The sequence below is a fragment of the Amphiura filiformis genome, chromosome 8 (assembly GCF_039555335.1).
Source record: "Amphiura filiformis chromosome 8, Afil_fr2py, whole genome shotgun sequence".
Taxonomy (NCBI): domain Eukaryota; kingdom Metazoa; phylum Echinodermata; class Ophiuroidea; order Amphilepidida; family Amphiuridae; genus Amphiura; species Amphiura filiformis.
Genome location: NC_092635.1, coordinates 5,274,290 through 5,299,905, shown reverse-complemented (window position 1 = coordinate 5,299,905; position 25,616 = coordinate 5,274,290). Strand labels below are relative to the sequence as shown.

The following is a 25,616-nucleotide window of genomic DNA, read 5'->3' as shown; positions in this document are numbered from 1 at the left end:
AGCCTTTTTCTCAAATGACATCTTTTTAAAAAGTTACCTTTTTTCTGAAATGTCTTTTTAAAAAAGGTCGCTTTTTCTAAAGTCACATCTTTTTAAACAGGTCACCTTTTTCTGAAATGATGTCTTTTTAAAAATGACATCTTTCCAAAAAAGTTGCCTTTTCTAAAATGGCGTATTTAAAAAAAATTAGCCTTTTTATGAAATGACGTCTTTTTCTCAAATGAAATCTTTTAAAAAGTCAACCTTTTTCTGAAATGACGTCTCTTTTTAAAAAGGTCGCCTTTTTCTGAAATGATGTCTTTTTTTTAAGTCACCTTTTCTAAAATAATGTCTTTTAAAACAACCTTTTTTTCTGGAATGACGTCTTTAAAAAGAGTCGCTTTTTTCTGAAATGACTTCTTTTTATATAAAAAGTCACCTATTGAATAAAAAGTTTCCTTTTCTCAAATGACATCTTTAAAAAAAATCACCTTTACTGAAATGACATCCTTTTAAAAAAGTCGCCTTTTTCTGAAATGATGTCTTTATAAAAAGTAGTCTTTTTCTGAAATGATGTCTTTGTAAAAAAGTTCCTTTTCTGAAATTATGTAAAATTTGCTTCTTTCTGAAATGACTTTTGGACTGACAGGGGTTCGGATTGACGGGCGGTGTTTTGGACTGACGGGGGAGACCCCACCACAAGTGCCCCTAAAAGCGCCCAAGGCAATTAGGGCAATGTGGGTACTTGGTGTTTTTTTCTTATGAAAAAGTGTTACTAGTATACTGATGGGGTGGTAAAAACAGCAAGAAGTAGGTAGAACCTGAAAGTGTGGTACATCCCCGTACAAATGTCATTGAAAGAGTTAATGGGTGTTTTAACCCAGGAATTATGAACATTTTTGGGCCTCATCCTCATAACTTGATGGATTCATCTGTGAGGTCAAATTTGGGCAAAAATACTAATTTTTGGAGAAAATTCCCCCCCCCCAAATATAAACAGGTTTTTTTTGGCCCAAATTTTTATTAAAAAAAGGCATTAATTTTTAAACACAATTTGCAATCATAAAGCCCAATAGTTTCCGTAATTCCAGGGTTATTACATTTGCCTGATAAGTCCTGGAAGATCACATAATAAGGCCAAGTAAAATAAATAACATGTATATCGTCTGGAAGCAGTTATTATTTGTTACAAATTTATTATTCATTTCTGTGTAAAATTTCAATTGCAAAGGCTTTGTCAAGTAATGTCAACACATGTGGAAGCCCTGATATTTTTGACAGTATTACTACCACTAGCTTGAACAAATTGCCAAAAATGGATGAGGGAGGGGACAATATACATGTTATTTTACTTGGCCTAAAAAAATAATGGAGACTGAGACTCGCTTAATGAAATGCAGTTATTTCAAATATAATTGAAATTTAAAAATCAACCTTGTATTAGTTTTGAACAAAATTGCAATTTTCACATCTAACCTTAAATCTGCTTTTTAATAGATTTGACCTTCAGTATTTAGGATTGAACCATTAATATCATCATTAGGTGTCATAAATCCTAGAGTGACATAAATATATAAAAAATGTACCTTCATGTTAGGTGCATAATAAATGAATGATCATGCTTCTTTTCAATCTTTCTTTTCAGTCTCAAATTTATTTCATGTAGAACCCTTCTGATTAATATTTTGTCATATGTACATTTGTCCCCTGAATATGGATGAAGCAAACCCTTCAATATAAAGTCCATGTTCAAGGGCCAAAAGTAAATATGACTTTTTTCCTGCATGTACTTTTGCCCTTGAACATGGATGAAGCAAACTCTTCAATATAAAGTCTACACCTACAAGGCTTTATTCCAGTGGCGTAGATTTCTTTTTGACATTGGGGGGGATGGTGTTGAAAAAAAGTCTTGAAGAATAGTGAATCCAGGACCTTTTGGCGACAGAATAAGTTGATGTTACAAATGCGGGCGAAGCGCTTAAAAAATTTTGCTATTTTGAAGCTAAACTGATGAAATATGGTGCAAAAGTGGAATAAATGCGCGCGAAAATTTGCATTTTGGGGGCTAAAATGGGCAAATATGAGGTTAATTTGGTCAGAAATCTATATTCAGGGGTCAACATTGGGGGGGATGATTGTATGGAGCATCCCCCTGGCAAAATATTGGGGGGGATAAATCCCCCCCATCCCCCCCGGGATCTACGCCTATGCTTTATTCATATGTTCAATGGCCAAAAGTACATATGAGGCTTTTCCTACCAGTGACGGATTTACCCTTTATTTCTTAATCAGATAATATGTTACCCTCACAATCCAGAATTAAAAATCCCTGCACTTCCCAGAATTTTCAACCACCTTATTATATTCTGCTAATCTATCCTGTGAGAATATTTGTGCAATAAAGTGATTGCTTTCCTGATTCTCCACCAATTGGAAGTCATGATACTGATTGTGTATGTAGAACACCAACAGTTTTCTGAAATTTTTGAGTTTAAAAGTCTATTTTCCACATTTCCCAGCTTCACATTTACTTGCTTGGAAATAAAGGTAGTATATTTCCACTTTTTGTTCAAGTGTCCAAAGAATTCCAGCCTGGTTGGTAGCTGCAATTGGTCTGAAAGGCATGCATTCCTATCATAGTGAAGGCTAAGAATATGTAGAGTCCGAGCATTTAACAAGAGTTACAGTGGAAGATGTGAGGTCTCCATGATGATGATATTGATTTTCAGTGATCCCAATCGACTACTTTCACTGCCACCATGGCACTGTCAACACTGTTTGATCAAGTCATGGTACTTTCTGACGGTCCTTTCTGAAACAACAAAATAACAATATTGATACACAAGTTATAAACAGAGCTGTTGGACAATTTCATTATTATTATCCACAGCAGAAGCCTGTGAAGTTATTTTGTTATCCACAGCTGAAGCCTGTCAAGTTATAGTGTAAAATGTTCTTAAAATCCCTGCACTTCCCAGGCTGCACTTTCAATCCTATGTTTTATTTTTACAGTCCATTTTATTTGTTACATTACACTACTCACTAATGATATTTCAAGCATACTGCTATCTTCAGTAGACAACAACCCCGACTATTTTAAACCATGTTGCTCAATGATATTTTGAAATCAACATCATTAAAAATCTTGAGGGTGTGTGACCAGATTGTGGTCCAAGTGTAACACTTTTTGTTTTCTACCTCACATTGAGGCACGTCACCCAAACATTCTTATTCCAAATTTGCTCCAGTGATTTGGATTCTAGAATTATCTGTATTCCAGTTGTTCATAGAACAGTACATCTTGGCAGGCCTTGGGCAATGTTTGAGGGGTTCCCTAACTATGAAGGAGTTTCAATAGGAAGTTGCCTAATAGCACACAGTAAGGGTGGATCAACATAATTCTACCCTGTAAATTTCGTGACCACAAGGTTATCCATTCCTTGGGAGAGGGCCCTGTTTTGAGATTTTATGCTCTGGACCCATTTTTAACTCCACCCAATTCCAAACTAACTGTATAAAAATGCTGTGCTCATGATGCCATATGGTCTTTTCCTTCGCCCGATCTAACAAGGGCAGGCAAATTTGCGCCCTGTTTCTGGGGTTATAACCACTCAACTACCATGTTTTTGTTCATACTGCCTCAACTATCTATTTCAGTCCTAAAATTTCACTGGGGTTATGAGAAATATGAGATTTCACCTAATAACAAAATCTGCATATTGATGGGATACCAATTAAGGGGGGGATGAGGCCCGGGATGAGGCTGGCAATCTAGTCACCCACCTTTACTAGTCCGTGACAGAAAAGAGGGTGGATAATTTGCTACCAAAGAAGGGTACCATACCAATTCTAGCAATGCATTTTGAGAAAATACATACATGTAGATGTAGGCTACATGGTGTCCTAGAACAATTAAATTACGGTACCGGGCAAATGAATTTGGTCAGCAAATCCACAAGTTTACTATCTTACCCACTTACTGCTTAACTGTGGTGTTTTGTAGGAGATTTAATATCTTTAAATTGCTCTGTTGTCCTTCAGGCACAATTGATGAACTTGGCTGGATTTCATTAAGATGGGACATGTGTAAACAAATATATGCAAAACAAATCAGGTTTGAAAAAGAAATTCATTTAAAACCATACATTGTGACTTACAGTAATTCAGCGATCAGTCAGAATTAATAGGTAAATTTTCACGTGAAAATTTTCTGGACACGTGACACCCATGGGCGCAGACATAATGGAATGTGACCCCGAGCACAGCGGGTGTTCTTCCAATGTATTTGAATAGGAAGAATTCTTCCTTTGATGCAAAATAAGTTACTTGTCGCAAGTTAATAATGTTATGGTAAGAGTTTGCGTAGATAAATATTTTTTTCCGTAGATAGATATTTTTGAAATTACGTTTTCATGATATAGTGAAAAAATTAAGATAACATAATATTCAATAAATTTGCAATGCACAAATTTCTATCAAAATTGCGGTCAAAATACTATTCCAATTCAAAATTACTAAGACTTGAATAGCGAGGTCACCGCCGGGGGTCAGAGATCAGGCTCGAGGTTACACTCACATTGATACGCATTGGTCACGTGTCCAGAAAATTTTCCCGTGAAAATTTACCTATTAATGTTGACTGGCGATTCACACTTACATTAATTTTGTTCTGTTATTAGTCTGGTCAAAATAGCAATTTGATTGCGTAAATTTCTGTCAGTTGTGACTTCTGACACCTTCCACCAGTCAGCCTTTATGTATTGCAGCATTACATCAATTTACATGTATTTAATGATGGATCAATATGCAGAAAACATGTCCTCAATTGATACATGTACAAGTCTTCTGTGATTTGAAGTGATCTGCACCTGAATAATAAAACAAAAACCAGACCCTTATTAGTTGATACCCCAGAAAATAAAAGACAAGAGATGTACATGTATAAATTTAAGCCGCCTGAAATTAATCATTTAAAATAGCAAATGAACATGATGAGGAAAATATGCATCCACACCCACACAAGTGACTTAGGCAAAAATTGCACCAAAATAACAAGCACAAAATCATTGCCTGAAGATACAGTTTTGTCATAAAACACTGGTCCAGATGCAAAGAAACATGTTGGAGTCCATGCCTCCTCCATCCATAGAACCCATTCAACATGTTCAATTCGCCTATTGCACGGTTCCGCCATATGCGAGGAGAACCTTGAACTGGCAATAGACATGAAAGGAAGTATTACGTAACTTTACGCAATGTTATATGACTGGTTCAATTCCCATTCATGCATGCTGCTAGATTGAGGCTCTCCTTGCATGAATGGCAGAATCGTGCAATGGGCGATTAAGAACAAACTATGGATAGCGTAAACTTGAGAAATACATACTGCATGGCTTAATTTAATCATCTGGTCATGGTGTGGCCTGCTCTCAGATCTTTCCCTGGGAAATAAGGTTTTTTCAAAATTGGGTCTTTAAATTTTCACACATTTTAAGTTCTCTCTAAATACCTTTTAACATCAAATTGTTGAGTTTTTTACAAAATTATGAAAGTTTTTGGTAGCCTTTTATCATGTATTTAATAGGGGCAGTGGAATCTTACAGCCTGTGGATCCTTTATAGGGGAGTGTTCAGAAATACTTTGGTGGGGGGCTGGAAAATATTTTTTTCATGTCGAAAATTTTTAACCCCCCCTCTTTGCGAACCCAAAACTTTTTTGACCCCCCCCCTCTTAATGGACCTAAAACTTTTTGACCCCCCCCCCTCATGTAGGTTCACAACTATTTGGTCCCCCCCCCCCATCATAATGTACCATTCTACATCAAATGGCAGAGGAAACATATTAATGATGCTAAAATTTGTATTCATGTGCAATGAAATATACTGCGCCAATAAAGTATCCTTACATTTAGAAAAATAATCACAATTTCCAAACTGAACAATATTGGGGTAAATGTGTTTTTTTAATAGATGCACTATCTAATCCTGCACATTATGACACCACATTGAATCCAATGTGACTTCAAGAAGCAAAGTTACAAGCATTTGATTAGACGAAGGTCCCGTTTTAAAAGTTGGAGCCCCCCCCCCGGAATACATACCGGTTTTGTTTTTAGAGAGACTGGGCCATATACATCTCAGCTCCCACCCAGTAAATTGGTACTCATCACTGCACATTTGTCTAGGACATTTGTCCAATTTTGAGATGTTTATAATTTATATTAATTAATATCACACAGCCAAATATTTCTGAAAAGGTAACTTTCAGTTATTATTATTACTAGCGGGATACCAAGCGCTTGGCTGCTGGTCCCCGCTAGATGAGTAAATGGGAGCGTTCACTATAACAGGAAGAATTACTGAACAGGTAAAATCATTGAAAATGTACATTTTATTTATCTAAATCTGTTGTGATTTTTCGTTTCCATGTTATTTATAATACAACACACATCTTTTTCCTGTATTTATTCCGTTCTCTCATATAGCCTGTGACCCGTCCATGTACCTTTTTGTCCTTTATTTTTCCATCTTTCCGTATTATCATGTCCACTGGTCTCTGGCTCGCAAGTCGCATGGCTCTGCGCCGTTTACACGCCGCATTGGCTTAGTGCGCACACGCATGCGGGCGCCGACGCGCTGCCTGCCAGCTGCAGTGACGCGTAGGCTGGCAACCTATTTTCATAACAAAAATCCCGTTTACCCATATTTTCACTGTTTTTGCAGCCAATTCTTGACCATTTTCAACCAAATAAAGTTTATAAACGTTCCCGAATATTCCTCGATCTCCTGTATGAATTTGGGGACATTTGGATCGAAACTGACGGAGCCTTTGATTAACCCACATACCGGTAGATAGATACATACAACATGATGATGATGATGATGATGATGATATTTTTCTATAATATTTGAATACATTGCCCTTCATTTACATGTATGATGCACACAACCTATAGGGACACTGCAAGTTAACTGTGAGTTGACAATTTACATGCAGTGTGTAGCTGTGTGTCACACCCGTGGTACCACGGCACACATGCAAATACCCCCACCTGACTGCTTTCTGATACAGGTGGTCTGATACATGTAGTTCGTACCATCAGTATGTTCATGTGTATGTGTCTTTGAAGTGAAATGTATTTGTGGGTTTGTATAGGAGAGCAATATGTGGTGTGGTGTAGTGATCTTTGACCAATGACCTTCTTTTTGTACAATTTTATCTTCAAAAATTCCATATAATTTAAAAGCAGAAACTGTCAAATTTTTAAATTAGAAACAAAATATTAAATTTTGCTCCATTTTATGAAATTATGTTCCACCCGGTGATCCATTTTTTCAAAATGTTATACCAATGACCCCTTCTTTCAAAGTTTTATACCCAATTTTTTTTACACCAAATGACCCATCTTTATACAAATAGGCTCCTACTAAGCAATGTCAGTAATGACCCCCCTCCCCCCAAAAAATGGCATGGACTCTGACCGAGTCCGGACTTGAGCTGGACTTGGGGCTTATTTTTGTTGGACTCGGACTTGGCTCAGACTTGTCACCACTGGACTTGGACTCCAATCCGGACTCGGGCACAAAAGGATTCGGACTTGGATACAAGTGGACTTGACTCAGCTTGGACTCGGATGAGCTGGACTCGGGTACAAGTCTGGAGGCCAGGCAATTTTTAACACTGGATCAAATGCACTTTTGTTGTGGTTCAATACTGGAACATTTTGCGCACACCATGAAGCGCCAAGCAAAGTTTTTTACCCCCCACGCATCGAAATTTTTTAACCCCACCTGTTCATACACCCAAAACTTTTTAACCCCCCCTATTCAGAACTCCTAAAATTTTATGACCCCCCTATACTCTGATCAGCTCTTAATAGGTGGGGACTCATAACATCGTGGATTGATAATTTGATATAGAACGGCGTACACACAGCTGGGCGGCGTGGGCGCAGCAGTTACGCTGAACTGAGCTTTGCGTAAAGACGCATGCTTTTGTGACTTTACGTGTGCGTAAGTTAGAACTTTATTGACTCGCGCAGTAACAAAAACCGAATAATTCCCGTCTATTAAGAGCTGATCATAGTATACATATTTTCCAGCCCCCCACCAGAGTATTTCTGAACCCCGGGTTCTAAACACTCCCTAGGTTAAAATTTACTTTTTGACATGATTATAGTGCAGTGGCGTAGCTTTGGGTACTTTTTGGTTTGCCCAATTTCACTTGCATTTTAGTTTTTTAGGAAAGTGCAGTCTCATGCCTGTGATAGGGATGTTCATAAAATTTTGAAGTTTAATATTTTTAGCTGAAAGTTCTTTCATTTGAAAGAGAATCAAATTACCTAAACAATAAGGGGTCAATGATGTTTCTAGTGCATATACTTTTGAAGCAGGGCTGTCAACTTTTGGAATTGCTTGGCGTGAGACAGAGGCCTACCGGGATTTGCCGACTTCAATGTTCATTTTGACCCATGATTATTTAAGCCACGGCGCTCGAAAATGTGAAAAGCGGGGGGTAGCAACAACAATTTTTTCATGTCGATGCGTGAGATTTTACTCAATTTTCAGCTTTTTGTGTGAGATTTACTTTCAGGCGTGATATTATACTACCTTGGCGTGAGACCGTGAGAAAGTGACCCAATGTGTGAGACTCACGGCCAATGCGTGAGAGTTGACAGCCCTGTTTTGAAGTTACAGACAAAAATAAAGCGCCACCAAATTGCCCAAAATTTTGTGTGTGAAATTGTGACAGTACTACTGTATGTGACCCCAGATGACCTCCTATTCTTTACTGTAAGAAAGCTGTTTTGGATGGTCTTGATTTAAACACAAATTGCTTTTGCGCTTTAACGAGTGTCGAGTTGGTGGATCATAGATTGCACTATGTGATAGTTTATGAATCCAGTATCATGCCAGTACCGGTACCAAAGTAAGTCAAAGTCATTTAGGTTTTGGTTGTCAAAATTAATTTTTAGTGATTTTTTCCATTGAGCCCCACAGTAAAGCCATTTTTGGACCGCACAGGCACATTCCACTTCCCTATGGACGAATAGCGCCACCTATAGTGTGTGATGTCAGCCTGCCTACCTGTGATAAGCTTCACTCATTGTTAAGTGCCCAGGTGTGCTAATCTGGGATTGTGGTGCGCAGGGGAAAGGATACAAATTGGCACCCCAAACCTGTGAATGTACTGACTCAAATATTTTTTGCCCAGCTATTGTTGTTGACCCCCAACTTTTTGTAGCCTGAAGTGCTCGAATCAAATGGCCCAAGGCTTGTAAGGTTGTATAAAATTAATGTTTTGAGAAAAGAAAAAAAATCTGACAAACCCCAGAAACTGATGAGGCCAGGAGGGAGAGGGCAATGAACCAAAACATCAATTTTATATAGACTCAAGGAGTCCCAATCAGAGTCCATGCTTTTGATGACAGTGACACCCCCTACCTTGGGTTTATATCATATTGTTTATTCTCATTCATATTCGATTTTATTTAAACACTGTTATAGCAACATTTTACAATTTTAGGAAATTTAATATTGTTTTTTCTTGCCCAAAAAGTCCCAATTTACACTCGCATAAATTCATAAAAGCATGTGTCAGTCACGTAACATAAAGCACACTTTGTGCAAGATGTCCCGGTTCAATTCCCGCAGGACAAAAATAAATTAATTCCGCTCTTCCCGTGGCTCATCTGATAATGGCAGGGCAGATGACTCGTGACAAAAGACCTTGTTACAGTCGGTTCCAATCAGGGTATTAATAAGCTTGATTGTTGGCTACAAGTCACAATTTACACTTGTATAAATTCATAAAAGCATGTGTCAGTCACGTTAATATACGCATAAAGCACACTTTGTGCAAGAGGTCCCGGCTCAATTCCCCGAGGACAAAAAATAATAATTCTGCTCTTCCGTGGCTCATCTGGTAATGGCAGGGCAGATGACCAATGACAAAAGACCTTGTTACAAATGCGCCGCACTCCCCAGTCTCTATCAAAATGTTACGAGTCAAATGAGTTGAACAAAGATAGTAGAATGGTAGGCCTACACTACATGTAGTTCTTTGGCACTTTTTTGTCAGTACTATAGCGTACAGGCATTTGGTAAACCGTAAACACAAAAGTGGGGTTTGGATTTTAGCCAATTGAATTGCATAATAAAACATCACCACTGGTTCATTATTCGCCCAAAGCCACATAATATTGCATTTACCACCACTGGCATGACTTTTACTCAATCATAAGCCCTCTTCCATTTTGGGGTCAGGCTAGTATCAGTTTATGAATGAATGTGGTGTCAGCATTTAATACTTTTCAAGAGCTAACAACATGATTCAATTAGCCATTAACAACCCCACTTTCCGTTTTTATGCAGCAAGTGTAGGCCTACATGTATGATAAAGTCAAATGACAAAAAGTGCCAAACTTCTCTGATAACTACATGCAGAGTCTGACTGGGGTGGGGCGACATGCGCATTAGGCCCATGAAAGTCAATTCCGAGTTTATCGTCCCTTTTTTTTCCCAGGTTGGTGAGGTGACTTTTTTACTTTTCATGATTTCATCAGATTTCATTATTGACCTAAAGTGCGTGTTGATTTAAAGCCACACTCATACACAGCCCTCGAATTAACTCACGGCACCCATGGCATTTTGCCGTGGGTGCCCCATCCCCACTGCCGTAATGCCCTCAAAATATGTCCTTTACCCAAGGCAGTCACTTGTCGTGCCCTCTAATGAAGTTGCCAGCCGGTGCCCCAGCCCTGCCCCTTCATTATAAAATCATCAATCTATGTTTGTGTGTGTTTTCTTCACTTTTGAGAAATTGCTTTGGTGCCCTTCTCAAATTTTCAACAGTTGCCATGATGCCCTCTTGAAATATTACAAACTGCCATGCTGCCTTGCCTTTTCATTGAAAAGCCAAGGCAATTATTAACTTGCCCTAACAAAGTTGCCGTGCCCCTTCAGATCCTTAATTCGAGGGCTGCTCATACATGTTATTTATAAACATGTTTTTATATGGGTAGGGACTAGAAAAGTTAGAAAAGAGCCTGGTTTTGGTTCCAAGTTATAAATTTATATGTTTTACAAACAAAAATATATGTTTCCAATTGCTAAAACTGGTGAAAACACTGATACTTTGAAAATAATGAATTATTTTGGCATTTTTGAAAATTTGACGCGGGTGTTTTTGGTTTCCAAAAAGTGACGCGGGCGGGGGACGATAAACTCGGAATCGACTTTCACGCGCCTTACATGTTCACTGCCAAATCAAGGTGGAAAATATGGTATAAGTTTTAAATAGCGGCCCAGTCATGGTTTGTGCAAACAAAATTCCGGGACAAAATTTCTCCCATCTACCTAATCTACCTATGGTGACCAGTGGCGTGGCCAGCACATTGAAAGTGGGGGGGGCAGGTTGTTAAGTTCCCGTGAATGGAGTCTGATTAGGAGCAAATTTTGATGTTTTTAACATTTTTCCCGAATGACCAACAAAAGTGGGGGGGGCATAGCCCCCAACCCCTTCTTTATGACGCCACTGTCACTGATGATCACTAGTCTATAAAGTAATATTCAGATTTCCTTTTACAAATTAACCATTGCATTGGACTATGTGCAAAATAATATGCGCTGGACAGCTAGCAGTACGCTTAATTTGTAAAAGGAAATCTGAATAATACTTTAGGCCTATGATCATGATGATATTTATACGGTGACATACCCAACTGGTCAGAGAAATTGAAACAAAAATAAAACAATCAAAAAGCGCTAGGCTTAGCCATGCTATACTACAGTGACTATGCATGCCATGCATACATTGATACATGTATACAATCAATGACATTGACATGCATACTGAGGCTTATCATACTCATTTCATCATTCATGTCATGATTTACTTACCGTATAAAACACCACGGTGTTGAACTTCACTCAGTAGTTAAAGCTGTGCCAAACTCACAAACCAGTTCACACGTCTATATACTGCTTCTTCATACTGCTAAATGTTAGCTTTTTGGGTAAATAGTACTGGTTCCGAGAATAAATCCAATAAACATGATAACCAAACCCACGGCGTCCCATTAAAATTATTTTAATTTCAGGCAACTTTAGGGACAGCCCGTGGTACTACTAGAACTGGGCCAGTACTTGTGGCTTGAACTGGGCAATTGCGAGTACGCTAGAATTGGCCCAGTAAAAGTGTCACTTTTGCCGGCCTAGTGTTGGGGCTTTTTTTATAGCTCAATCCGTGCCGCTAGATCTTGCTCAACACTGGCCCAGTACTGGGCTTGAAAAGTGGAAAACCGCTGTGTATATGGAACCCTCACTCAAATTGGTTCGTAAAAGGTTCGTTGAGTTCCAATGAGCCCTGTTTGGTTCAATAGAGCCGAAACCATTTCAGATTTTGTAGTACTTAATTTGATGACTCTTTTATCATAGGTTCTTTGGAGAACCCTCTCAGATTAGTGTGGAACCCTCTATTATGCATAAGGATTGTAGATGTGTTAGGATTTAAAGAAAGGGAATATGATGAGGTAGCGTAATGGACAAGGTAAATGTATTGCAATGAGTTGAATTCGGCTATTTTCGTACATTTTCAGCAAAGCATCATGGGAAGACAAATCCAATCAACCTTTGAAGTCTAATTCTCTCATTCTACTTGAATGGACACATTGGCGTAAGGTTGTCGTATAATCTTGTACACAACCATGTAATCCTAAGTCGTGAGTACAAATTACAAACCAATTCAGTTATAATTTTGAACTAAAACCCAGTGTTAGCAATGCTTAACGAATAAATCCAATTTATTAGGCACCCCAGCTGTGCAAAATTCATCAATGCGAAAGATGTTATTTCTTTTACTCTGAAACATGAAAAAGCGGATTGATTATTGCATGTTATCTGTCTTTTATTTAACTTTGTTAACTCTTAAATCTCACGCTGGTTCCATTTCACATGTCCCGTGTTGTTTTTACTCTGCTGGTACAATTTCGTTATTTTTGTTATTTTTAGTATACTAAAATTAATATTCAATAAAAACATACTTCGTTATTTCTGTCACAAAAACATGAACATAATTAGCTGACGACTCTTTGTCATTTTACTTCTTTTCTAGCCTCATGCTGGTTCTATGTTCTTTTAGCTTTATATAAAACTATTTTTATTTTTGTTAATTTATCATGTTTGTACCAATTTATTCAACTCTATGAAATATCCTTTTAGCGACTCGAAATGATTGGATTCGTTAGTTACCTAAATACATTATTTAAAAAAATTGCTAAAGCACCGGCTGGTTCCGTCGTATCTATTCTGTTATTTTTAAAAATCTTTTGTTATGAAGAATGTTATGAATATCGTTATTCTTTTAGTATTTTCTGTTCAATCTTAATTCCTTGAAGTTAGAGTAGATCAGCGAACTTGTAATTATTACTTAAATATTAATGATTTCCTGACTTCATTTCGTCTTCAGATAGCGACAGCTCAGATTGACCAAGTCATTGTAAATGCTGTACAAGATTTAATTCAACAACTTCCTCTCTGTTTCCTGATACTGATTGTACAGTGCGTTAATAAAGACGAGAAACAGAAACGGAGTCAACAAGTCACCCTGATGTACACCTATGCTCCTATATAGTGCATGGTTTGTTAGACGGTGCGATGTTTATAGATTATCATGTTCCTTTGCTCACTCGGCTGTTAATCGATTGAACTCATCAATGCAAGGTGAGATCAGTAGCAAAACATGAAATGACGATTCATAATCAACAATTTGGAAACAATAGCCTATACTTGAGGATGAAATTAAGTAAAACACGACAGACGGTGATGTAACGCAGCAATGGTTCAATTGTTTACAATAATCCTCTCATCTAATTAGAAACTGCGTGCGTAAACTTGAGCACTGTCGCGTTCTTCTACTTGTAATACATTTGCTACCCTCGTATTATATAACACAGCTGAATTCCTCCAATGTGTCTATGGGTTACCTGTATAGACATCTACCTTATGCTTCAAATCTTTCGGTGCACAGTGGCAGGTGAAATTTTGCGTGATCAGGATTATGCGTGGAATATGATACTGAGGCTGAATGGCTGATAGTGACGAACGGAAATCATTATCCCGAACGTCCATATTGTGTATCTCTGGAGCATAAAAACAAACAAACAAACAAACAAACAAACACCCAACAAATAAGGCAACAACAACGATATTGATTTTACTTTCGTCTTACAAAACCCTGCAAAATAGGTACATGATGAGCTACTACATGGGGGGCAGACATAGGTACCCACGGGAGGGTACCATATAAAGCTTGTGAAGGGTGGGATCTGACTGTGTAAGATCTTGCCATGGCACGTTGATTCGATACGGTATTTAAGGCGATTATGATTATTGACTGGATGGTCGCTTGACCACAACCAAAGTCATGGTCACGGTCTGGACTGGCTGATCATATTATTCATAATTACAAAGGAACAAAAAGATGCTTAATTTTATCTGTGGTTTGTAATCTTCTATAATTGATTCCACTAAACTTTCTCATTAACCTTGTGGCTTTTTAATGACCATAATAACAACAATAACAGTAGCGCATGGTATACGATATAATTTCAATTCAGAGAGAGTGCGGTGAATATCAAAATGATATCTATCAATCGGCTGGTCGTCACTCTGCACATTGTCTCGGTTCCAGCCGGTTTGTGTTCCTCCGTCACTAAAGGTTTGTTTAGTGACGAAGAAGCATACATTGGCTGGGACCGAGACTACTCTGCACACTGATCCTGGAACAATGAATCTACCATTTGTGTCTTGTGTCCAGTGGCGTAACTAAGGGGGGGGGCAACGTGCCCCTGGCGAAACATTTAGGAGGGGGCCGAAATGACGGTGGATAAAAAACCCCAATCAATTCGGCACCCCTCCAAGCGGTGAAAGTCGACATTTTCGCGCGCGAAGGATCAGTTTAAGACCGAAATTCAACTTCATTGTAACCAAATTTCATTAAAGTGGTGTTTGTGCAAATTTTCGCGCGCTCCGTGCGCAATTGTTTCAAAAATGGGTGCGAGGGGCACCATTATGCATCCTTGCCCCGGGCGCCACAACCCCTAGCTACGCCACTGCTTGTATCTGCCTTCTAAATTCTTATCTTATTGTTGTCTTCTTTTCTTTTCAGACATTTGTTTTCTGCAACGCATTTGATAAGAGCATTGGATTGAAAATAAACGAAGATATCATAAATGATCGGTTGTAGTAAATGAGTGAAATTGTCACAAAATTAAGCACATAATAATTGTACGATTAAGTAAAGCGCCATCAACAACTTGCTGATATCTGACAACTATTGTACTCGCTCATGCGCAAACGTATATGGACAAAAACGATTGGTACAAAGTTGATTTTGCAACACGTGTGGATACAATTACAAGCCCGCAAATATAATATTGCGTGATCTTAACAGAACATTACGTGATATTGACAGAAATCATATAGCATGCTACAATTATAAAAAATAATCTGAGGCGTGCACATTAATCGCTCCTTTAACAACTTTTAATGTTAATAATATAGTTTTAGGGCCTTAAATTTTGATGACTTAATCAAGTAGTTAAATATGCTACGTCATTATAAGTCGAGTTTTTGACAGCTAGACTGGTCATTGGCATTACTCATCTCATCTCAACTATCAAGTGGATAACATCCCTTGCTTGCTTTCGTGCCTTCAAGACCCACACCCTTCCACTCGCCAACACCGAACCTCCCAATCAGTTTGCACGGCTAGGCGCTTACCCAAACAGCTGTCGCAGGAACCATGAAATTTTACTTCCCCGATCCCGCAGGGTGCAGTGTGCTGGTGCAGTTCCGTGTTTATCAGTTAGTTGTGCCGGATTGGTTAGTTAATTCCTTAGTATTTTTATCTGGATTATTCAGCAATGTAGTGGCAGTGATTTAGCGCTCGCTCGAGCCGCGAGATGTACGCATGCATCCTCTCGTCACAGTTCCCCTCCCTTTGTACAAACAAAACAAAGGACGTAAACATTTACCATGTTTATTCTCAAATTTACCAAAAAGTGCAAGTGTGCGTTATTGGGCGGATGCAGCACTGGACTGTTGAAATTAAATCCTTAATAAGAGTTCAAGCAGAAAGGTCAACAAATATACAGGACACGAAGTGCACCGTAATTTCTGTAATAGAAATATTAAAGTAAATTAAAGGACGGTATAAAACATGATAAGAACAGATTTCAAGCCGCATCTTCACCCAATAAGTATGCAAATTTCCATCAATCACAATTACTGAGCGAGCGTTCGATCCACTGCTAAAGGTTAAAACAAAATCATGGCAATGTGAGCATAATTACAATGTTAGACAAAAAAGAAAAACAAGGCTTGTCTCGGTTTCCTTTGACCAGAACCCATAAGCGCTATAGAGTTGACCTCAATATTTATCAACAAAGGCAAGGCACAGATAGGGCCTATATCGATATGCTTGAGCGAACTGCATACAACCACTTCATTTTTCAATAGTCTAATTGTGATGTGGCGGGAATTTTAAAAGCACGTGCCCTGAGGAAAATATGATGCGCGTGCATATCCCGCCAGACATAAAACAATATAAATTGTGATGATGCGCGTGCATACTGCCAGGCAATGACGTCACAAGTCAACCTATCGTTTTTCTGTGTTATTCTTTAATCTAAAAAGGCTATGCTGACGCTTTTTCGTTACCTGCAGATGACCATATTTTAATATGGTAAGATTAAAATCTTACAATTGGTCATACAGTACTTCTTTTGTATGTTCTGTAAAATCTTGATTAACGTAATGAACAATGACGAAAAAAAGGAAGAAATTTATTTGGTTTGATCGTTAATACTTAAGACCAACAGACAGGCTCACCAATGGGGTTCTTTGTAGTACCAAAACAAAAAAAGGTCTGTAGCCAAGACAAAGGTTCTTTGTAGAACCCTAAGCTTGAAGAATCTTTAAGGAACCATTAAGAAAGAACCCACAAAGGGTTCTAAGTAGAACAGAAAAAAAGGTTCTTATTCAAGAAAATGATTTTTAAGTACCAAAAAGGGTTACTTTTTACTTTTCTTAAGGATCTGGAATGAGCGTTTTGAGCTTTTCGACAGTATTTTTTGTGGGACATGAGAGCACATCAGACATATCGAATTGCATTCTGAATACGAAGAATGTCTTTCTGATATCAAATAATTCTCATTTTTTGAAATTCACGATATAATACAAATTTTATGACAAATTATTAAAATTTGATATTTTTCACATATTTGATATATAACAGTCCTCGAAGTAAATTTGATAAATCTAATGATATATTCTTAAAGTGTATGTAGCTGGGAGGAAAAGCCGACGATCAATTGAAAATTTTGACCTTTCATATTGAAGATATGGATTCCCCCCCCCCCAAAAGACCTAATTTTTTTTGTGTGTTTTGGGAAAAAAAATCCATATCTTCAATACAAAATTTTCAATTGATCGTCGGCCTTTCATCCCACCTACATACACTTTAAGTATAAATCATCAGATTTATAAAGTTTACTTCGAGTACTGTTAAATATCAAAAATATTAATTTTTAATCATTTGTCATAAAATGTGTATTACAGTGCGAATTTCAAAAAATCAAAATTATTTGATATCAGAAGGACATTCTTCGTATTCAGAATACAATTCGATATGTCTGGTGTGCTCTAATGTCCCACGATAAATACTGTCCAAACGTTCATACCCCATCCCTTAACTTTGTGATGAGTCTCTGAATTAATTAATTAGAACGTCCCTATGCCTATTTGAATCTTTAAGATTTTTTATGGAATTTCTTAAGGTTCTTTATAGACAAAAAAAAGGTTCAGTTGCACCTCTAAGACAGTATGAAACACAATCAAATTATGCTATGCACTCTTACATGTCTTAAAAAGGATGTTATCGACTGTTCTGTATGTAGAACCCTAAAGTTCTTGAACATTTGGTTCAAAATGGTTCTTTCTGGTATTTACTTATAAACTTTTTAGGTCTAAAATGGTTCTTTCTGGCCTTTGTAGAATCTTTTTAGTGCTTCGTGAGGCTCTACACACAGGATTATGAAGAACTTTTTAAGTTCCACTTGGTGAAAAATCAGTGCAATTAATCAGTGAGATTAAAAAGGAAGATTGTGATGAAGTGGCGTATTACCTTATCAAAGTGGGCTTTTAAAAGGGACATGTTTTTCAATATTTTCACACAACATCTTCGAACCTTTTCATGCTTTTGTTGCGCGCATGTACTTTAGCTTCCTTCTTTTGAACCCACCCCTCGTCTTCAGTGTTACAACTTCAAGCTTAACCTCTTACTAGTGCGTTCAACACCCATGCCTGAAGGTTTCCCAATACTAGAAAAAGTCATAAAGACGCAAAAGAATCAGTGATTTAGTCACTAACTTCCTTTGATCTGGATGCTAAGGTGAAAGGAACTCCACCTACACACTCGATGCATGGTTAGAGGGTCTTCATCATGCAAACCTGATTTTAACACTTTCCATCAAAACATAACGCATACTTCTGCTTATCTCAAAAATCATAGCATATATCAAAAATTCATATTGAATATCAAAGTTTAGTCTAACACCCATCGTTTTTGTTATTTTACCAGGTTCGTTAATCGGGGGGTTGAAAATGATTCCTTGCTCACCGTGCTCACAGGTCACGTGACAGTTCTACTTTCTGCCATAGCTAGTTGCCAGGACTGGCTTATCCGCCTAATTGGGCTACGTTTAAAGGATTTTAATAACTCCAAAAATTGTAATGTTCATAGAAGCCAATGTGTGAGAACAATTTGTGCCATGTCGTCGTTGACACCTTGAGTTTTATGTATTTTGTACGTCCCAAGCATAGAAGCCGGTAATTCAATCGAATTGGGCGTCTCGTCATCAAGAACTCTTACTCCCAGGGTATACAAAGTTTCTGGCAACACTGTTTCCTAAGAGAACATTATTTTTATTCCTCATTATTTTGCTTGGTGGCTCAACCCTCACATAGATAGGTATAAGCGTGAAATTACTTGCCTCCGCGGAGGAAACAGTCGCGCCATGACATCCAACTAAGAATGTCAGGTTCGGTGTCAACTATTTCCCGCCCTCTGTAATACTGGGTAAGATAAGCTTCCTTCCATTTGGTGCTCATCTGGAACCGCCATAACAACGCACAGTTAGAATCAGAACACTGAGCCATCCTGCCAAATGCTATAATATCTCGATTAGCTAGCGGCTATGCTACTGTTACTGGTTTTGTTGCAAAACATAAATTATTAAACTTGTTTAAAAGTTTTAGAGACCGTGATTATGCATTGTGCACTTACAGGCGCTTAACTAATAGGTTTTAAAACTAGAACTATTTTACGGTTGAATTATATTCTTTGTATAAGCTATGATATGATTTAATAAAACTAGTATAGATCGATTTACATATGTCGACAATTAGTGCGTTTTTAGCGAGTTCGCCGTCGGACAAGTTTAGAACTGTCGAGCTTCTTCAGGACAAAGTACCTAAGAATGAGACATGTAGGCCGCCCATTACCTACTGATGGCTCTGAAAAGAGTCGTTCACTGAAGACTGCCCCTTGTCAACAGAGAACAAGCAGATCTCGCCTATATGCTAAATTTGAAGGTTTGGTGGCTCTGAAAAGAGCCGTTCACTGAAAACTGCCCTTGTCTACAGTAAACCAGAATACCTCGCCTATCTGATAAATTTAAAGGTTTGCTCTCTTAAATTAGCCGATTGAAATATGTCAATCTTTTAACGATTGATGATAGGAATCCATCTAAATAGATTGAAATGTGGTTTTGTTCACTCTAACTCTCTTTGTAGACTGAAGTCACTATCTAATCAAGTGTTACTCCTAATGTACTGCTAAATGACATATGTTGCATGTTTGGAATGAAATTTCAAACTGTTTTAGTGTGAACATTTTCAATCTTTTTTTCAACTGGAAAGGGCTTGTCCCTAATTTGGGACGGCAAAAGATTAAAAAATAATGAAAATCAATCTTTTCTACTGAAAATTCAATCGAAAAAGATTTGCCCCTAACTTTAATCACTAAAAGATTGTAAAAGATTTAGAATCACTCCTTTTGATTGAAAAAAAAAGTTCAAATCACCCGACTGAATATACAGTCGAAAACGATTTGTCCCTATAATTCGGGACGGCGAGATTGATAATTCAATCTTTTTGATTGAATATTCAATCGGGCAATTTAAGAGAGTGGTGGCTCTAAAAAGAGCCGTTTACTGAAGATTGCCTCTTGTCAACAGAAAACATGTGTTGAATTGATGATAGTCAGAATTATCCGCTGGTGCGACCTGTAATGATCCTCGAATCCGTAATGTGTCCAAATAGCTTCTCCTAACTTTGCTCCTTTGATGGCGAGATAGCAAACCCTGTTCATATAATAATATAAACCTATAACCATTTCGCTTATTTTAAGAAACGGTAAAAGATAAGCATCTTTTTGTTTACTTTTAAAAACGTTATATAGGTATGATTCCGGGTATGATTTTAAACAGATTTTGTGAGAACGTTATTTGGTGTACACTGGTCATTGCAATCTAAAGTTATAAAGAGAGGGCGGCCTATCTGCTGTGTCCTGGCATGACATCAGCCAATGTGAAACATTAAATAATTATATGATAAATGTGAAGATCATAAAGTTACATGCATGAGAAATATAATAAATGAAAAACCGAAGCTCCAGCGAAATGGCGCTGTAATAAGGGAGATACAAAATCAGAACCGTTCAGATTCGAACCAGAGTGTAGGCCTACTCACGATCTTATATCATTGAGTTCACCACCACACGCAATTTAAAGTTATGACAATTGACCGCGCTTGAGTCACTCGTATAGTACGTTCAAAACATAGGCCTTCAAAGGCATATGCTCAAAACTACTCTCAAATCAGTAATGTGTGTCTTTCAATGGACAAAGTATCTTGTAGTTGTCGTAACCATTTTGGTCTCCTGAAAACAACCATCTTTAGACCACAACCCTTTCTTGAAATGAGTGAGATGTTCTTGATTGTACAGTTGTATTGGGACAGTCTGGACCCGGACGAAGTCGGAGTCAGAACGTACCCAGCGCGTACCCCTGATAACCTCACATGAATGACTAGGCATTTTGTACGGATGTATTATGGGAAACATTTCCATATTTCAGCCCCTTGGACCGTTCACGGTTGCCTCCTCTTCACCCCGACGATACTTTAGGAGTCAGATTGTGACACTGCGAATGACATCTAGTATTAACTTTGTTCTCATCGGATACGGTATTTGAATTTGAATAAGTTCCATTGAAAATAAGCGTTTTTGAAGAATGACATTCACAACAGGAGGGCGCTGTTCAGTTTGACCCTAATTTAACAGCGCCCTCCTATTGTGTCTTCTCTTCTTCACAAAGCTACTCAAGGTTGTGTCATTGGCATGCGCATATGCCTTTAATTAACTCATTACATCTCACGGATTGATGCTAAAATGTTAACGCACAAGACAAATATATATGGGGACAAGGGGTCCCCTTGCCGCACCACTGCAAATGGGCTGTTTTAGTGTTTTATTAAATCCTAAAAATGTTCATGTCTAGTCATGCTCATGATGGAAGGCGTTCCTGTTTGTCCTATACTTGGCAATAGAGCTCATTAAAACACACTCATTATTTTACCTTTACTGTTTCACGTGCATGGTGATGGTCTTTCGATCATGTCTATCAAGAAGAAATTGACCGCAAGACGTTTCAGCCCATTTCATAAACTTAGGATCGGATATACGTGATAAGTTGAGATGATAATAGTAAGTTACAATCACGGACATCGGAGTATCCGGAAAATACCTAGCATAAACTTACCCAGAGGCATAGCAATGAAAATGGCCTAAATATAGATGGACTATTATTGTAATCTAGAAAGAAAATAAAGTTGTCAAACTTTGGATTACTTGACAAAAAATAATTCTTGTCCCTCCCTTTAATTTTCATTGACCAGAGCAAAGGACTGTGCTCATCTGTTTAAAGTAAATAAAGTTACTTAATCATGTTAATTGTGTCAATTTTATTCAAGAATAAAATTATGTTAAAAGCGGTTTGCAATGAGCGCTTATTATGAGTGATTGAAGCAATCGCCGCGTGAAATATGAAACCATGACATATTTTCTGCCTTTGACGTAGTCTCTGATTAATTGCGACTGGCGTATGTAGGCTACGATGCGTAAGATTCGGTATAAAATGGGACTTATGTTGCTATTACGGTGAAGTTCTCATCTCGCTGTGAAACATTAGCTATTTTCTTAAATGTATTTCATACTCGGAATGTGTTTTAGTAAACGCCGGATGCGGATAGTAGAAAAACAGTATGATATATTTAAGTCACTTGATGATCATTTTGGTTGCAAAAACAATATGATTGGATATTTGGCCTTGTTCCGAATATTATTTTTTTTATGTAACACGATTATAAGAGAAAAACTTCCGTAAAAATGGGAAAAGATGAATTTTTGCTGTTGAAGTATTTCCCATGAATACGAAGTATATCATCAGCCATAATTTTATCATCTAACCGATTTACCACGCAGCGGAAGTTTCTCACAGATTTCTATCAGGAACTATATGGACAGTTGACTTTCAATGGTCCAAGTCTCATGTACTGAAACATATCGTAACTATTATGAAAATATAAGTTAAGTTTACGCATATGTGGCAAAAAGGTGAGAGAAACTGTCATGCATCATTGAAAGAAATGACAAATTTTTATGACGGGAGCTAGGGAAGACGTAAAAAACACATTTATACAAAGATGACATTTTTGATAAACAAAACAAAACCTCGTTGCTATTAGTTGGATCTATTAGGTTCGCAGTTTGTTTTATTACAATCGCAAATTTCCAATTTGCGAGTGTTCTGTTTTTGGTCAGTTCTTCTTTCTTTCTTTCTTTCTTTCTTCTGTCAAACTTTTAACGAGCCATTGTAGCCATATGCTTTAGGCCAATGTAACCATATTTGGTCACAAGGACCATTGGGTAGGGGCACAAATGTTACATGACCAACTCGAGGTCAAAGGTCATCCAAAGGTCATTATGGCCAAAAATCTTCCACAAATTACACAATACAATGACGTCACTTGCATACCTGCATCGCCTTTAGCCAGTGTCTAAAAGTTGTACAAATAATTGGGGTCAAAGGTAATTAAGGGGGTAAAATCTTACAATTGCATTATCTCGACATCCATAAGGGGTATGGGGCTCAAACTCGTTAACAACAAATCTCATGACCAGGGGAACATTTTACAGGGGTCAGGTCAAAGGTCATGCAGAGGTCATATTTTAGAAATGCATTTTCTGTACATCTGTAAGGGTACAGGACTCACACTCTGTGACAACAAACTTGATGACCAGGGGAATATATTGGAACACTTTGCAGGGGTCAGGTTAAAGGTTATCTGGGGTCAAATCTTATAATTTCTTTTTCTGGACATCTGTAAGGGGTATGGGGCTCAAACTCAGTGATAACAGATCTCATGACCAGGGAACATTTTGCAGGGGTCAGGTCAAAGGTCATGCAGAGGTCAAATTTTAGAAATGCATTTTTGGACATCTGTAATGGGTACGAGGCTCAATTTTGATGACAACAAACCTCGTGACCTGGGAAACATTAAGGTCAAAGGTCAGATCAAAAGGTCATTAAAGGGTTACATGCCTGGCGATTGTCTGCGCTCTGTGAGCGCAAATTATCTCTAGTTGTTTGTTTGTTTTCATAATTATTGTAACAGGGTATCTATATTACTGGAAATTCTACGGGGTGTGTAAACACGGCTCAAGATGGATAGTAGGCCAATCTGTTTAGGGTGAGTAAAAAAGTGCAATAAGGTAAAGAAGCCATATTTATTTCAGAACAAAAATTAATTTTGTAGTTACTGAACGTTTCGTTATAAAATGCTACACTCAAAAGTCATTTTACTGTGGTACCAAATTTCAATTTTTGTTGGACGAGGCACGAGAACGGTATTTTGAATAGCAGCACGCAGCAATGCTATGGAGACATTACAATTATCCGAACTAACTTTAACATCGTTAAGCTGAGTTCTTTCACTTCCTTTTTGCAATCAAACAAGGCTTCTCATATTTCTAAGTCTTCTATATCTCACACAAACCAAACTCCAATTTTTCGTCAACTATAACTGGATTTGTTGTAATGAACCCCATTTCGGTTTGCACGCATTTCTTTTCGACGTTTAAAAAACCCGCCAATCTGTTAATTTATTCATGCTCAGAATATATAAACTTTATATTGAATAAACAACTTTGAAGGAAAGATAAGTGTGCATAAAAACTCCATGGGAACTTCGTAGTACTTTAAGGGATGAAATCAAACCTCGACCGACGGTTGACCGGTGGTTACCGGCGGTTGAACCGCGTTCGTTGTTTAAAACAAATTATAGAAACCGGCTCCAACCGGACGGAACCGGCGGTCGATCGGCGGTCGAGTTTTGATGTCATCCCTAACGGAAATTATTCAAATATGCTTCATCTGTTCCGTCGTGTGAAAATCACAATCGGCTATCCTGTAAAATGGTTCATAAAAGAAAGAAACGGTAAATGTTAATTATTTCATGTCTCTTACACAATTACTACAGCATTCATATTTTTTTGTTAAACTAAAACACTGAAAATTTCAATATGGTTCTTACAAAATGACGTCTTTGCTTTATTGCATTTTTTTACTCACCCTGTATATGTGACTGGACACCACGAAACAGCCGTAAAGTCGGCCCGGTCAATTTTGTCTTATTTCGTGTTCAGAAAATATATATCATCAGCTTTAAAATGGTATATCATTTGACTTCAAACGATATCCAGAAGCGGGGATATAGTTTGTTGAACTCTGTTCCTTCAACAAAATTGTACCTTTTTCGGTTCTACATGTGTCTCTTTTTCCATATTTCTGGTAATAAATATCAAACAGTCATAATTGCCGGTCATTTCAAATCATCCCCAAGTCAACGAGGTTCAGGAATGTCCTCTCATCGTTAATTGTTGATTATACATACCTATAGACAAAATACAATGTTTTGTTATCTACCACTGGACTGACAGATTTAGCCAAGGCAAACAATAGGTAGAAGCTTTATCCTCTTCAGCAATAGGATTATTGATTGGTTTAAACAGTATTTGATGAGATACTTGTCGCACCAAATTGAGGTACCTATGAATTCACGCACATTTTCACTGTAACTCAGAATACAATTTGCCGACTTTACGGCTCATTCGTAGTGTCCAGTCACATATATTATGTGTAAAAGAAGGCAGACCACACAGTACATAATAAGCTACAATAGTTCTTGATCATTCGATACTGAGCTGTCACAAGACAATTTGCTAAATAAAATATATTGATATTAATCCGAGATGTTGTGAGGTCCGCCTATTTGGAACTGCTCAAACTATAGTTGTCCGGGGTCTGGAATTAAAAACACAGGTTGCATTTTTCATATTTTATTTTTAATGTTATAGTTGTGGCGTTTGCCACATCATGTATGTAGGCAGGTAACACAGACATAGGGCAGACGGAGATTTGGTTGATTTCAAATATAGGGGTACGTGGATAGCAA

At 37.7% G+C, this 25,616-nt stretch overlaps 1 long non-coding RNA gene across 1 annotated transcript; it reads right to left on the bottom strand.

Moving 5' to 3' along the window:
* Positions 1-1,429: 1,429 nt before the first annotated feature.
* LOC140158534 (uncharacterized) lies at positions 1,430-12,209 on the bottom strand. Its single transcript, XR_011859794.1, has 3 exons — positions 11,880-12,209; positions 4,637-4,847; positions 1,430-2,791 (listed from the first exon to the last, which is right to left on the bottom strand). It is a non-coding gene; the product is annotated as an uncharacterized lncRNA (long non-coding RNA).
* Between the last annotated feature and the right edge of the window lie 13,407 nt (positions 12,210-25,616).